The following is a 15,887-nucleotide window of genomic DNA, read 5'->3' on the forward strand; positions in this document are numbered from 1 at the left end:
ATCCCCAGCATTTACCTCGTGTGAAAATGGGAAACCACGGAAAACCATCTTCAAGTGTGCCAACTGTGAGATTTGAACTCACCATTTTCCGAATACAAGCTCAAAGCTACGCGACCCTAAACGCACGGCCAACTCGCCCGATGCACCAGCAAATACATTCTATAAGGTTGAATGGGTTGGTCAAATAAGATCCTCATCCTCTGAATGGTAAATATTTTAAAGGGTCAATACCGTACCAATAGAGGCGGCGAGAGATTTCTGCAGGAAGATATGGTCAGTTTATTTAGTTATTGTTTTACTGTAATAGAAGGAAAGCTTATTTGTTCTCTTTGGACCCAGACAGTAACAGTGCACCCAAGGAATATTGACATTGATTGACATTGATTGATTTATTATTTTTCTCCAGATCTACAGTAAGAATACCTATTTGATCCGTTAAAAGAGAAAAATAACAATGTCCAGCCTAAGCCAAAATTCACACTCTATGTACTGTACAGAAAAAAAAAGAAAATAATACACGAAATGAACAGAAAATGAATAGAACAATTTAGTAAAATAATGATACTTCTTGGACATGGCATGAATTTCCTCGGATACCCCGGAAACGTGACGCCCCAAATGAGGGTCACCACGGTAGTCATCCTCGGCCTCTTCTTGTCACGTCCAACTTCTCTCCTGAATATTACTATTGTTTTCCCAGAATATGTAATTTAAGCTGTATTAAGTATGTCACAGACCTTCGTGCCCCTGCTGAGTAAACACGCAAACATTTGCACATTCCATCCCTCCTACATTTCCTCTACTTGACTCCCTCTGGGTTGCTGATTCCATACTTCCGTTGCACTCACATTCTTCTACTACGTACTCTCTGCTCACGTTGCAACTTTATCACTGCACTACTTATCTGATCCTGCTCGTCTTTTTCAACCATGCTTAATCTAATTTAAATAATCATAGACACCATCACTTGAATAAATACCATACAATTACGATACACTTAGAAACACCTTATCACCTCGTTACTTCTCTTATCCTTCATCCATCATCAGTACCATTTAAACTTCGCTACTTCTCTTATCATCCATCCCTCATTATCACTTTTCATTCTTTTGAGCTTCACTACCTCTCTTGTCGTCTAAACTTCGCTACCTCTCTTATCATCCATCCATCGAACTCCACAATCCAGCCATCTTATATCTAAAAACACAAATAATCATCTACAACCAACTTTGCTTACCGATCTACCATTAACTAATAAATCACTTACCAATACCATTTAAACTTCGCTGCCTCTCTTATCATCCATCCATCATCACCTTTCATACTTAACACTCAATTCCAGTCTTCAATTACTTTACATTATAATACACATTAAGATACTTTCACTTCAATAAATGCCATCTAAACTTCACTACTTCTATTATCATCCATCCCTCGAACTCCACAATCCATCCATCTTATTCCAGGCCACTTTTACTTCAACAATTACAATACACATACAGACACCACCATTTGAATAAATACCACTTCAATAACAATTATACTACACATGCAGACACCATTACTTGAGTAAATACCATCTACCATTAACTAATAAATCACTTACCAATATCATTTAAACTTCGCTGCCTCTCTTATCATCCATCCATCATCACCTTTCATACTTAACACTCAATTCCAGTCTTCAACAATTATACTACACATGCAGACACCACCATTTGAATAAATACCTTTTAAACTTCGTTACCCCTCCTCATTTCCATCCATCGAACTCAAACTTCGCTACCTCTCTTATCATCCATCCATAGGCAAACCATGTTACTTACTACGGTTACTTGACTTTTTACTTCTCGTAATTACTCCTTCTTCCATTTTTCCCTTTTTACCCCATAGCTCCTTCAAACTCAAGCTTCTCCCTTTAATCACGGCACTTCTTACTTCTGCTTCCTCCCTCAAACCATTATTCTCGCTCCGATTCTGTCCACTTGTCTTCCCCTGTGATTCTTCTTCCATCATCTCTTCCTGCATCCTGCTTTCTTCCCTCACGCAGACCTCCGACACTAGTTCGTTCATTAATTTCCTGGCTACTTCCATCCTCCCTGCATTTCCTTTTTCTTCAGCTCTTTTTACGATCGCTTCCCAGGAACCCCATCTACTCAGTGTTCCTCCCTTTACAGTATGTACATCAGCCCTGGTAGTTTCTTCTTGCCTCAAACTCTCAGCCCTGCTTTTTTCTTCTTGCCTCAAACTCTCATCCACTGATTTCAGTTTCGATATTGTCCACTTTCGGGTCCAATTCCTGTCGCTCACCACAAGTATCTGACCACTAATATACGCTCTCAATCCCTGAATTTTTTCTTTCACTAAATGTTCCTTAAGAATTTTAAAATTCCTACTCTCTTCTCTTCCGAAATCTCTCTTAACTCTAATGTTCTCACACTGTAGATTACCAGCGTTCCTTGTCACTATATCTGCCATCAATGAAGATAGCAGCGACACTTTTATGGGCCTGTGCCCTCCCACCTTGCCAACTGTCTCCACATTGTCTATATCTACCTCACTGAAATTTATTTTCATTTTCTTTTGTATGACATCTACCACTTTGTAAATAATGTCCACTATAGATTCTGCCTTTTCTTCCTCCACCCCATAAATAAATATGGATTTATTCTTACGCTCCTGTCTGCAGACTTCAATTTCTTTCTTCAGGTTTACCATCTCTTCTTCCATATTTTTTATTTTCTCTCTTAGTGACACCAGTTCTTTCTTGCTGTCTTCTATCATCGCCTTCGTATTTTTCATATAATCCTGGATCCACTGTCTCGTACCCAAGGAATAGTGATGCTTTGATCTTTCTTCAAGCGTCCGTCTTCATGGCTAAATGGTAAGCGTGCTGGCCTTTGGTCACACGGGTCCTGGTTTCGATTCCCAGCAAGTTCATTCCGCCGGTAGGGGGCGGGGTATATATGTCGCCTTCATTATAATTTCATCCTCATCATGACGCGAAGGTCGCCTACAGGCGTCAAATAAAAATACCTGCACTTGGTGAGCCGAACATGTCCTCCAACACTCCCGACACTAAAAGCCATTCACCATTTCATTTAATTTTTTCAAGCATTTTGTGGCCTTTCTTCTCTTCGATAAATTTCTCTCAATTATCGAGAGGGTGTACTATCCTATTTCACTTTCTCTGTGTGTACTGAAGACTTATTTACCTCTAGACGGTCGTTAAGAAATTTCTTCATAAAAATCAAAAATATACACAGATTGCTTTAACAATGTTATAGCATGCTTGTCAGCTGCCAGCAGTCACTGACAACAGACTGTTGCTGCAGCCTGGTGGTAAGATAAGTAAACTGATGTGCGTCGTCAGCCCTACTCCGTCAACACTACCTTTACCTATCACAGGGACAAACCAGTCGTAAAATCGAATAATTCACGACGACGACAATGACGACGAATAAAATGCAATAATTCAACGGAGAATCGAACCCAAAAGCTCAAACTCCAAAGACTATAAGGCTGACCGTTTAGCCTCTTAGAAACTATCAGGCAGAGATGGGAGTTTTTAGAGATACAGATTGATAATGGAGATGATGATTACGATGCTCGCCGTTTCAACAGGCCAAACGACGAAAACGTCGTTATGAGAAGAAAAATGGGAGCCAAATGCCAAAATTATAAATTTTGGATTTTATGTGAAAATATAATGCAGTCTTTCAGCTTATTCTTAACCCGTGTTTTATGAATATCTACTTCTAAGCATGTTAAATGAATTGTAAGTAATCAAAGGCGTGAAAATGGGTGTGGCTGTATGGAACTTTAGAACTAGTTTTCCTTAATTAAAAACCCTGTAAAAGGATTTTTTTTCAAATTGCTTTACGTCGCACTGACACAGAGAGGTCTTATGGTGACGATGGGAGAGGGAAGGCTTAGGAGTGGGTAGGAAGCGGCCGTGGCCTTAATTAAGGTTACCTGGTGTGAAAATGGGAAAGCACGGAAAACCATCTTCAGGGCTGCCCACAGCGTGGTTCGAACCCACTATCTCCTGAATGCAAGCTCACAACTGTGCGCCCCTCACCACACGGCCAACTCATTCGGTGAAAGGAAAGTATTCTATATATTTAAATTAAACTTATGTAAGTTGGAGATGCGGTTTTTTTACATTTTATATAATAAATCATACCCAGCCTATGACAAGAATTATAGCATCTCTCTGCGTCAGCCCAGAGGCTAGTTGGATCTTCAAATAACACCAAAAGAAGTTTTGCGGTTATAGGGATAGCCCAAAAGCCAACAGCAGAGCCAAAATGAGGCGTACTAGGCAAGATCTTTGTATTTTTTTTTAATTTATTTAAATGACCTTTGTTGGTACAACATTTGGCCATCCTCTATGTACAAGGAACACTCACTGCACACATATAAAAAATAAATTGTCAGTGTAAAGGACATACAAGAATGAAAATCAGATTGTCACAGTCTTCAAGTAAAGAACACGACACTTAAGCTCTCTTCCGGAAGAAGAGGGGGAGAACAAACAAAACACAAAACAAAACAAAACACAACACAAAATACTACCCAACTCTGGCAACAATGCGGAAAGCACAAAGTCAAATTCTTATTTCCGCGGTTCTCAAAAAGTTCATCACAGCATTGAGAACTGAATTGTTTTCACCGTGCAACACCAATGCAGCGCTGGTCGGGAACGGCACTTGTAGAGCAGATAGTTCAGATAAAAAGCGGCTGCGAGAAGCTTCATAAAGGCCACACTTAAACAAAATGTGGTTGAGATCGCCATCCTCCGCATACTGACATCGACAGCGTGGTGAAGCCAAAACTCCTATGCGATAGAGATGTGAAGGGAAGGATCCATGATTGAGCCGCATTCGGATGACGGATACCGTTAGACCTCGTGACCGATGAAACTTATAATACCATGGCTTAGGAGGAATGTTGGGTTGTACGAGAGCATAGGCTCTACCTTTATGCAGTTGAGATGTTTCCCATTCCGTAGACCATTTGTGACGAATTTGTTGTCGAATAGTGGGAATAAAATCCATCCATAGAAGTTGCAGCGCTGTAAATAGCCCTTCCGATGCACCACGTTTGGCTAGTACATCAGCTTTTTCATTGCCGAAAATTCCACTATGTCCTTTGACCCAAAGAAATGCTATGGAGCAACCAGACGAGTAGATGTTAACAGCTCGCTCCACGATGTCATACAAGTAACCATGCGTTTGGAGATTCCACTTGAGATTTTGTAATTTCTGCAGAACACTTTGGGAGTCCGTAATGATGAGAGCAGAATCAAATCGCTTGTTTTGACAAAAACGAAGTGCAGCACATATAGCTAAAATTTCCGCTGTATATATAGAGGTTTCGGGCGGCAGTTTGAAGCTACCACATTCTCCCGTTTGTTGGCAGTAATATGCATATCCTACCGAGTCGGCGAATTTGGAACCATCCGTAAAGATATAAGTACTATTGGGCCACATGGAGCGAAGCAGAGCCGGAATGCAGTTCTGTGTACGAGGTTCTGTGGTGAGAGATCTAGGTAGATAGTATATCGGCAGTCGATATGAAGAACACTGAAAGCTGGCTTCAAATCCGGGCATGGTTCGTGTTTTGAGAGTTAGTGCGAAAATCATGTTCAGTTCGTTGTAGCAGCATAACAGAAGCTGTGGCTTGTATCGTGAGCGTCGACCATGTCTCTCCGCGATAACGGTCAATCGTTGAAGTGCAATAAGAATGGGATGCTGTGAAATAGCAGAACGTTGTAAAAGAAATTTCTTGCCTAGCATTTCTCGGCGCATTTGCAAAGATAATTCTCCAGCTTCTATTAAGAGAGCATTTGTTGGTGTGGATCTCATAACACCCAAACAGATACGGATCGCCCGAAATTGTATGGTGTCGAGTTTCTTCGTGACGTATGCAGGAGCATTCCCATACAAAAAACACCCATAATCAATCAGTGAGCGTATCATAGAACGATACAAAGTCAAAAGTATTACAGGATCTGCTCCCCACCAGGTACGGGTCACAAAGCGGAGAATATTAATCGCTCGTTCAATTTTTGGAAGAAGGTGAGCAATATGGCAACTCCAATTTAGTCGACTATCAAAGTGCATACCCAAGAGGCGGAATGATGATTTCACTGGAAATGTGAATGGTCCTAAATGGATATCACCAAGCTGAGGTAAAGTCCTCTTCCGGGTAAAAGTCACCACAGTAGATTTCGATGGAGACAATTCAAGTCCATTATTATGCAACCATTTTGCCAGTTCGCAGGCCACGTAATGTAAACGGAGAGATGTAACCTCGAAGCTAGAGGAAGTAGTGTAAATACAGACATCATCCGCATATTGTAAAACGTGAATCGAGGGGCTGAACAGATGCTCAAGATCAGCAGTATAAATTGTATACAAAAGCGGGCTGAGCACAGCACCCTGTGGGAGACCTTTACACACGCGACGAGGGCCATGTAAACTACTGTGTCCATCTCGTACGTAGATATATCGTTCGTGTAGCAATGTCTGAAGACCATATATAAAAGCTGGAGGGATATGGAATGCTTCAAGCTTACTGAAGAGAACCGGAATACTGACGTTATCATAAGCTGAGCTGATATCCAGTGAAAGAGCCGTAAGATATCCATTAATCGCAAAAGCATGTTCTATTGCAGAAGTGAAGATACTGAGAGGGTCCAATGTTCCTCTCCCACGGCGGAATCCATACTGCGACTGAGGAAGCAGCTGCTGGTGTTCTAACCACCACTCAAGTCGTGTTTTCACCATCCTTTCCAGAGTCTTTACCACACACGAGGAAAGAGCTATTGCTCTGTAAGAAGAAGGGTCACTAGGGTCCTTTCCAGGCTTCAGAATAGGGATGACAATTTGAGTAATCCAGTCCAAAGGTAATTCTTCCCGTGTCCAAATGTTGTTAAAAATGTCTAGTAATAGAACATGAGCTGTGCGAGGGAGATGGGATAACATCGAATACTGGATGTAGTCCTTACCAGGGGCAGTGTTATTGTTACATTTTAACGCCTGTTGGAGTTCCGTATAAGTAAATGGCCGTAACAGAAAATGAGTGCGATCCCAGTTCGGTGAAAAGCGCCAACCGGGCAACTGCGGTACAGTCGGTGGAGCAATGTGACTATGAAAAGTCTCGACGCAATCAGACGGAAACGAAGAACGTGAGGAGCTACTCCCCACCCCTTTCAAGGATCTTACTTTATTCCAGATTGTAGTGAGTGGGGTTTCTCTGCTAATTTCTTCACAGTATCTTCGCCAACTGGATCGCTTTTTCTGTTTTAAAAATCTTTTGACCTGTGCGTTGATACGTTGATAATTAGAATAATTCTCCCAGGAAGAAAGGCGTCGATATTGTTTAAAAGCAAGTTTCCTTCTTGCAATCATTCGGAAACATTCTGTGTCCCACCACGGCGTAGGGGGATGTTTTGGAAAACAAGTAGGCTGTTTCACTGGGATACTAACCGAAGCTGCCGCATTTATGATGTGTATTAAACTGGCGTACCTTGGAAGTGGATCTTTAGGGAGAGTTGCAGTACGAAGTTCGGAGTCTATGTTCTCGCTGAAGGCAATCCAATTCGCTCGTTTGGTGTTCCATTTTGTGGTTGGGTAGAAGGTTGTAGGTAAGGCGTAGCTATTTTGTAAATGAATTTCGATAGGAAGATGATCAGATCCCAGGGAGTATCGTCGTGCTTCCCAGGTTAGGTTGGCAGCGATGGCTGGAGAACAAATAGTTACATCTACTGCCGAAGGTCGATGTCCAGGCCGAGATATTAGGGTAGGACTACCGTCGTTGAGTATGACCAGGTTGTAGTCATCCATCATATTTTGCAGGGCTATTCCAGCACGGTCCGTATAAGCACATCCCCAAGCTACACTATGGGCGTTCAGATCTCCACATATAATGTATGGAGGCTCCAGTTGGTTCATTAAACCGTCCCATTCGCCTGGTTGAATTACAATACGTGATGGGCAATAGATAGATATTAATGTAAATGCCACCGTAGGGAGGAAGATACGAGCCGCTACCACTTGGAATGAAAGAGCTCCGGGAAATGTAAGGGGTATTGCTCTGTGACGAATATTGTTGCCTATTAACAGACCACTTCCTCCATATCCATCATCTCTGTCTGAACGCAGAACACTATATCCAGGAAACCGAACTGGTATACCAGCGCGAAACCAAGTCTCGGATAAAGCTGCCAAGTTGATGTGCCGATCATGTAATTCTTTTTGAAGACTGTGTTTATGAGCCAGCGCTGATTGGCTATTCCACTGTAATATTTTAAAAGCTTCCATGAATGTTCTGTGTTATCATTTCGCGAAGTTCCGATGCCGAAGGGATACCACGATTGGATAGGAGAATTCCGTGTAGAAGCTGTGTAACTAGGTTAAGGATACCAGTAATAAGGGATTCTGATGAAGTAAGTGGCGGTTGAGAAGAGCTGCCAGGCAAGGGACTTGCACTGCGGGGTGCTATTAAGTGCGGCTGAGGTGGATAAGGGTTGGGGCCCACTGGACCCCCACTGACTTCATGGGGATGGTAAAATACTGGTGGGTGGGGGATAGATGGTCTGGGTAACGTCGGAGGAGTTCGCCTAGGTTGGAACACGGTAATTTTGTGATTTTGGTGTCTTGGTAATGGCGGAAAAGCTTGCTCATGTGTGAGAGGTAATGGCTGAACGACTTCAGCATATGACTTTTTCATAACAGCTTCCTTAGCTTCCTTGAATGGCATGTTATATTTGGCCGAAACCTCGTTTATCTCTAATCGTTTGTTATACTCCGGGCACTCTTTACTGAGGGCACTGTGTTGACCTTGACAGTGTACGCATTGAGGCTGAGGCAATGAGCAGGGGTTTGGAGTATGCGACACACCACAGTTACTGCATCTGCCCTGTGAACGACAGTGTTTACTTATGTGGCCGAAGCGCAAGCAATTATAGCAAATACGTACTGGAGCCACATATGGAGAAACCTCACAACGTGCCCCATATATTGATACACTGTCTGGCAGCGTCTGAGAGGCAAAAGTAACCACACAAGTCCGTATTGGAACAGCAGTTGAAACATTGTCCTTCATTGTGCGCCTGAACATACGACGAACTCGTCTGATTTTAACAGAAGAATCTATCACTTGTAATAGTTCGTCTTCCTCTATTTCTGTATGTACGTCACGAATGACACCCTGTCGAGTTATGACATGAGACGGAATGTAACCTTCTAATTGATGTTTGGAAAAGAAAGTAGAACTAACGAACCAGTTTGCTGCCTCTGCTGAATGAAATTCCATTTTAAGACGATTTTTCCCGATGGAAGAAATATCTTTGATATTTCGACGTTGAGATGGACACTCCCGATAAATGATTTTACCAAACGCCATCGGATGTAGTTTACCTATGTTTCCTTCTTTCCCTTCCACATAGATGTAGTAAGGCCCTGAAGAGTCAATGTGATACCGGTTAGCCTTGTTATATTCATATGAACTGAGCCGAGGCTGTGCCCCGCTATTTTGAGGAGGAAGCACAGCTGGTTCCACATTCATATTAGAAACACTATCACCTTGACTAGAAGCTGAGCTAGACCCTGAATCACTGAGAGAAGATATCTGTTGTGAAACATTACCTGTAGCATTTTCTGGTGTTACTGCTTGCTTCTTATCGATGTTACCTGAAGGTTCTTCTAATGCACGCTTATTTGCCGCTGCCACAGATGGAAAACTTGCCTCCACATTACAGTCGTAGGTAGGTGGTAGATTTAGAACCGCCAAAGCACTCCCGACACTACGAGACACCTGCTGTATACTGCTCGGTATGGGCACATTTGACTGTGATATGGGGGGAGGACCGCCCTCCCCATATGGGCCTCCTTCCATAGCACTAACTGCTAATTAAACTGCTAGTTATTTCATGAGGCTACACACCAGTAGACGAAGTCACTGAAAGGCACGGATAAATGTCCACACAACTAAGTCCGTACGTACGTACGATAAGTGAGCGTGAGTCACACAGAGCGAACACACAAGCAACTGCACGCCACGAAGGCTACAAGCACACTACACTACTACTAGGCAAGATCAAGAGAGAGGTAGTTTGCAATTGCTATTTTTGAAAAATAGTAGTTCAAGCATAGAATACAAAGACAAAAAGTATGCTGAAAGGTCACAGAAAACAACCTGTAAAACGTTATTAAATTTTATTTAATATATTCGGAGAAAAATTCCTTTGAGCAAATAAACACTGCGAAGATATCCTCCGGCTTACCGTAGAGAAGATATGCTCCAAAATAATCATACGTCACCATGTTATTTCACTGTCTGCACTTACTGAGAATTCAAATGAAGGTGGTTCGCTAGAGGGCATTGGCCGGCAGGGTTGCTATGGGCAGCTCAAGAGCAGCTGACGCTCATAATTGCTTCTGGGTATTTTTGATGCCACGCACTGATTGAGTGGTGCACAGCAAGCAGCGGACGTCAGAAGTACAGCAAAAATTGTTTACCCTAAAAGCTGTCCTGCGATTCAGATGTCTGCAGAATATGACTAAATACATTTAGGTTAAAGTAAGAAGGAAACATTAATTATGTTACATATGGAGAAATGAATACAATAATAATAATAATAATAATAATAATAATAATAATAATAATAATAATAATAATAATAATAATAATAGAGGGCTGTGGAATACCATTTTATATTTTGAATGTGTTTATTACATATCTCAACTTTTAGAAAGAGTAAGAGTAGTTTGAAGAAAAATTAGTTTGTGATTAAATCCCATACTCAAATAATAAGGTAAACAAATATATTCTTTCAAGAAAAGTGTTCCTAATGCGGAATACCAATTTTAATAAAAAAAATTAAAAATTTTACTGGCGAAAAATTACAACATAGTTCAACATGTTCGCAACCGTCTCAGCAGTGCCTTTCCTCTCAATCGCTTGTTCGTTTATCTCTGAAGTTGTTTCCCATGTCCAAGTTCTCGCATTTTTTAACCGTGAGATCCTTCTTTTTCCACCACATATTTTCCCTGGTATCTTCCGTTGCAGAATTGATTCTAGGAGCTGGTAGCCGCTTCTGTTCCTTACAATGTGACTGAGGTATCTGTACACTTTGTTTAAACCAGTGGTCAGGGCTTTTTTTCTTACTTCATTCCGCGTAAAATTACGTTGTTTTTCAAATGCAAACAAGTTGCTTTACGTCGCACCGACATCGATAGGTCTTATGGCAACGATGGGACAGGAAAGGGCTAGAATGGGAAGGAAGCGGTCGTGGCCTTAATTAAGGTACAGCCTGGTGTGAAAATGGGAAACAACGGAAAACCATTTTCAGGGCTGCGGGCAGTGGGGTTCGAACCCACTATCTCCCGGATGCAAGTTCACAGCTGCGCGCCCCTAACCGCACGGCCAACTCGCCCGGTGTTTTTCAAATGCTCTGTCCATGATACCCTCAACATTCTCCTGCATAGCCAACCTCAAACTCTAACTGCTTGTTCACGGCCTTTGCCAATTGTTAACTCACGGCATTTGAAGAGAGGTAATTCATTTTATTGCAAGTAGCATTACCGGGCGAGTTGGCCGTGCGCGTTGAGGCGCGCGGCTGTGAGCTTGCATCCGGGAGATAGTAGGTTCGAATCCCACTATCGGCAGCCCTGAAGATGGTTTTCCGTGGTTTCCCATTTTCACACCAGGCAAATGCTGGGGCTGTACCTTAATTAAGGCCACGGCCGCTTCCTTCCAATTCCTAGGCCTTTCCTACCCCATCGTCGCCATAAGACCTATCTGTGTCGGTGCGACGTAAAGCCCCTAGCAAAAAAAAAAAAAAAAAAAACCTGTCTGTGTCGGTGCGATGTAAAGCCAACAAAGAAAAGAAGGTAGCACTAGTTTTCTGAATGTGAGACCTTATGTCATCAGAGTTATCCCGTCTACCATTTCCAGTGGTGCCCAGGTATGTATATTTGTGCACATGTTCAATGGGCTTCTGATCAACATGTTAGTATGTTTGGTGATATTGATTTAAGCGACGATCATTAACTTTTGTTTTGTTAACGTTGATGTGAAGACCGTATCTGTGACTAATCAGTGCCACTCTATTAACAATGAACTGGAATCTTCCCTGACTACCTGCATAACCACCGTGCCCTCTGCATTGCGGATGTTGTTCATTCATTAAACATTTAGGGGAATTGCTTTCTCCGCGTCTTCCGAAGTTTTTCTGAATTTGTACTCGGAACAGATGTTGAATATTAATGGTAGTGGCATACACCCCTGTCTGACGTCATGTAGAATACTTCCCGTATTCTCATCATCCTGGCTTACATAAGCAGACTGGTTCCAGTATACGTTGACTAAAATTAGACTACCAGATATTTAACATCCTATCCAGTGACTTTTAATATTTCAATCATCTTATTATTTTATACTCTACGGAAGACGTTCCGATAGTCGATAAACCAGGTGCATCGCTGAAATAATACCTGCATGCTTAAAGAGAGAATCTCGTGTGCCGACTGCATTTCTGAATCCAAATTGTGTGATCTTTCATTATTCACTGAATGACATTCAGAATAAAAGTTTCAGTATGTTGCTCAGGAGGCTAATAATTCTATAATTACAACATAATTTAGCTCTAGGTCTTTTAGGTTACATTATGAGTTCTGATTTAAGCCACTCATGCGGAGTGTATTATTTGGGAATTTGCTTTACGTCGCACTGACACAGAGAGGTCTTATGGCGACGATGGGATAGGAAAAGGCTAGGAGTTGGAAAGAAGCGGTCGTGGCCTTAATTAAGGTACAACATTTGCCTGGTGTGAAAATGGGGAAACCACGGAAAACCATCTTAAGGGCAGCCGACAATGGGGTTTGAACCCACTATCTCCCGGATGCAAACTCACAGCTGCACGCCCCTAACCGCACGGCCAACTCACCCGGTGTGAGGAGTATTGCAAGAGTTATAGATGTTATTGAAAAATGAAGTCAATCACATCACCTGGTCAAAATTTCATTGTTTATTAGAAATCCTTGTTCCCCTTCAAAATCTCTGAGTTATTCGCCCCTGTCATTTCTGTCGCCAATGCCGTAGGGGCCGTTGAAGTCACCTTCTTGTAATTTTCCAATTTTAATAAAATCGTCTGTTATATGGACATATGCAAGGATGATGCTCATTCTTGCAAGCTTGGCATTTATTTAGAAAAACTAGTCTCTCTGAAATAGGCTCACAGTTAGTGACATATTCTATAATATTTTTACAAACTAAAATTCCTACGTCAAACTGGGACAGTCCACTGGACGTTCCTGAATAGCACACTCGATGTTCATTGCTACCACCAAAACCTCATGCTGGCTATTGCGTTTCGCACACTCATATGATGTTAATCTCCATTCTTTGCATTCCCTGGACTTAAAGGTTCATTTTTCCATCCTGTGCCATAATTCCATTAACATAGCTTTATCTCAGCACTTACTGACAATCCCTTTCTTACAATAACTTTGTTCAAAACTGTTCCCTGTAGAGATTCCATGAGTGGTTCGAAGTTACGAAATGCTTCGCGTGAACACATGCATTATTAGTGATTTAAGTCCACTAGGGAGCGCTTATGACTACCTCTTTTTGGATGTTCGCTTTATTTCCCAAAACCTCTTGAGCTCTGCTAAAGTTTTTCCTTTATTTCCTGTGAAAGAGGTTTGCAATATTTAACAACCTTCGGTAGGGAAAACCATGAGTTTACCATTTTACAAAATTTGGAGCGGTCTGAGACATCAGTATCAGGAATTTTAGCATTCTTTTACTTCATTAAGCCACATGCTTCCGGTCTTGCAGCTTTTGATGAGTGAGAAGATCATCTTTGTAAGCCTAGCATTGTCCATTTATCGCATGCTAGTGTTAGCCGGTTCCAACTGTTGATACGGTTCAGAGTTTGCATCCAGTCCGTAGGTTCCACCCAGAAACACTCTTGGATCATGAATTTTCCGGAGGATACGTCTTTCGATTTTTCCTTGTCGTTCATAGTGCCTTTCCTTTTCAACAGTAAGGTCTCCGCAGCATATAAGAACTGGGGTCTGACAAAAATTGGTAATGGCATACTTTGGCATTCTTCGAAGTGCACTTATTGTTGTAACGGTTTTGCGATAGTTGGCATGTTGCGTTGAGTTTCGCACATCAGTTACTAGAGATGTACTCATTGCAGTAGTTTCTCATTCCTTTCTGCATTCTCATTCCAGTGACCACCTCTGTTTCATCCACCTTTAGGAGCGGGTTTCCACTCAATAGGCAAGAAAGTACTCCTACCTTCCACCTGCGCATTCACCCGTTGTGAAGACTGTTGACACTTGGTAGAAGGGGATTCCCTTATCCCCAAAAGATACTCTCTACCTATATTCGTTCAGTAACGAACGAACGTATGTACTATATTAAACTTTCATGCGTTTACGTTGCCCCTTCTCTACCACAGAGAGGCGAACGCGCCAGGTTTTCCTTTTTAATAATTCTACTTCCATTATGGCATATCCTAACCTCTGTATTACTTTTAATCCAGCAGATCTGGCTATAAAACAGTCGACCAGATGAATCAAACATTTAAATAATGACAGTGGTATATCTGGAGTACACAACAATCCACCAGTTAAAGATGAAGAATGATATATATATATTGTATACGTACAATTTTCATTTGCTGTCATCACGATTTTCTCTCTTGTTGGTTAACACCAGATGGTCACCCTTTCCAATATGCCTTCCTTTAAGTAATTTTGTAAACTAGAAAAGATTTTCTGTGAACAAATTACTTTTATTGTCTTTCTCTTCACCTCTAAGGTCATTAAATCTTCCAAATGGCAAGAATAAATTTTCATCAATGCTTTTGCAAATTAGTGTAATAATCTCCGTTACTAGAAAATCCCTTGTCAGAAACTCTAATGCCCCTTTGAAAATACTTTTTTTCAAACAGACTTGCTATTTAATTCAGAATTTCAGAGCAAATGATAAAGAGTAAACTTAAAGAGTAATGATGTTTTAATTACCTTATCATTTCTAGATTTGAGTATGATCGTTAAGTGGATGGTATAAAATATAAAAATTAAAAATATATTACAACAAAAGTGGAAAGAACCTTTCTAATTTCTAGCCATATTTAGCAATGTAGCTAAACACTGGTTACAGAAGCATTAATGAAAGAACCCCAAACTAATGTAGGCTTCCTTCTAAAGGCCTAAAGTATAATGTGTCCTCGTGAAAGAAGTATTAACAATAAAGAGGAGACTTTTTATTATACGACTTCAGAACGTACCCGCAGAAACACTCATAATTACAAGGAGGATAAGAATTATCGTGAAACAAACGAGACGCGCCAGATACGTTTACTCTACTACAAGCGGCAAGCCGGTGATACTCCCCTACTTTCACACATTTCATCGGCCGATGACCTAGCTGTTAGGCCCCTTTAAATAACAAACAAACAAACAAACAAACAAACAAACAACTCATTTCAGCTTAGGAATGATAACCTATTTGCGAAAATATCAAGTATTCCGGTAGATCATATTCCACTTATGGTACACTTGTGCGCTATAAAATAGTTATTATCACTATTTTATCTCTATATATACTTGTAGCGTCTGTCTGTCTGTCTGTCTGTCTGTCTGTCTGTCTGTCTGTCTGTCTGTCTGTCTGTCTGTCTGTCTGTCTGTCTGTCTGTCTGTCTGTCTGTCTGTCTGTCTGTCTGTCTGTCTGTCTGTCTGTCTGTCTGTCTGTAATGTTCAGTTGCTACAGTTTAGCTTATAAACGGATTGAACTGATTTTTTATGGGTATGGCTGAGGTATAGATACAGGGTTAGGACTTTTTCAAATTCGATATACCT

The 15,887-nt window shown here is 41.3% G+C and overlaps 1 protein-coding gene across 1 annotated transcript in view; it reads left to right on the forward strand.

The window, feature by feature from the left end:
• LOC136866854 (thyrotropin-releasing hormone receptor-like) overlaps nucleotides 1-15,887 on the forward strand; it is a 556,289-nt gene that overhangs the window by 259,684 nt on the left and 280,718 nt on the right. The gene's annotated exons all lie outside the window — the stretch shown is intronic.

This window comes from Anabrus simplex, chromosome 3 (assembly GCF_040414725.1).
Source record: "Anabrus simplex isolate iqAnaSimp1 chromosome 3, ASM4041472v1, whole genome shotgun sequence".
NCBI classification, from domain to species: Eukaryota; Metazoa; Arthropoda; class Insecta; order Orthoptera; family Tettigoniidae; genus Anabrus; species Anabrus simplex.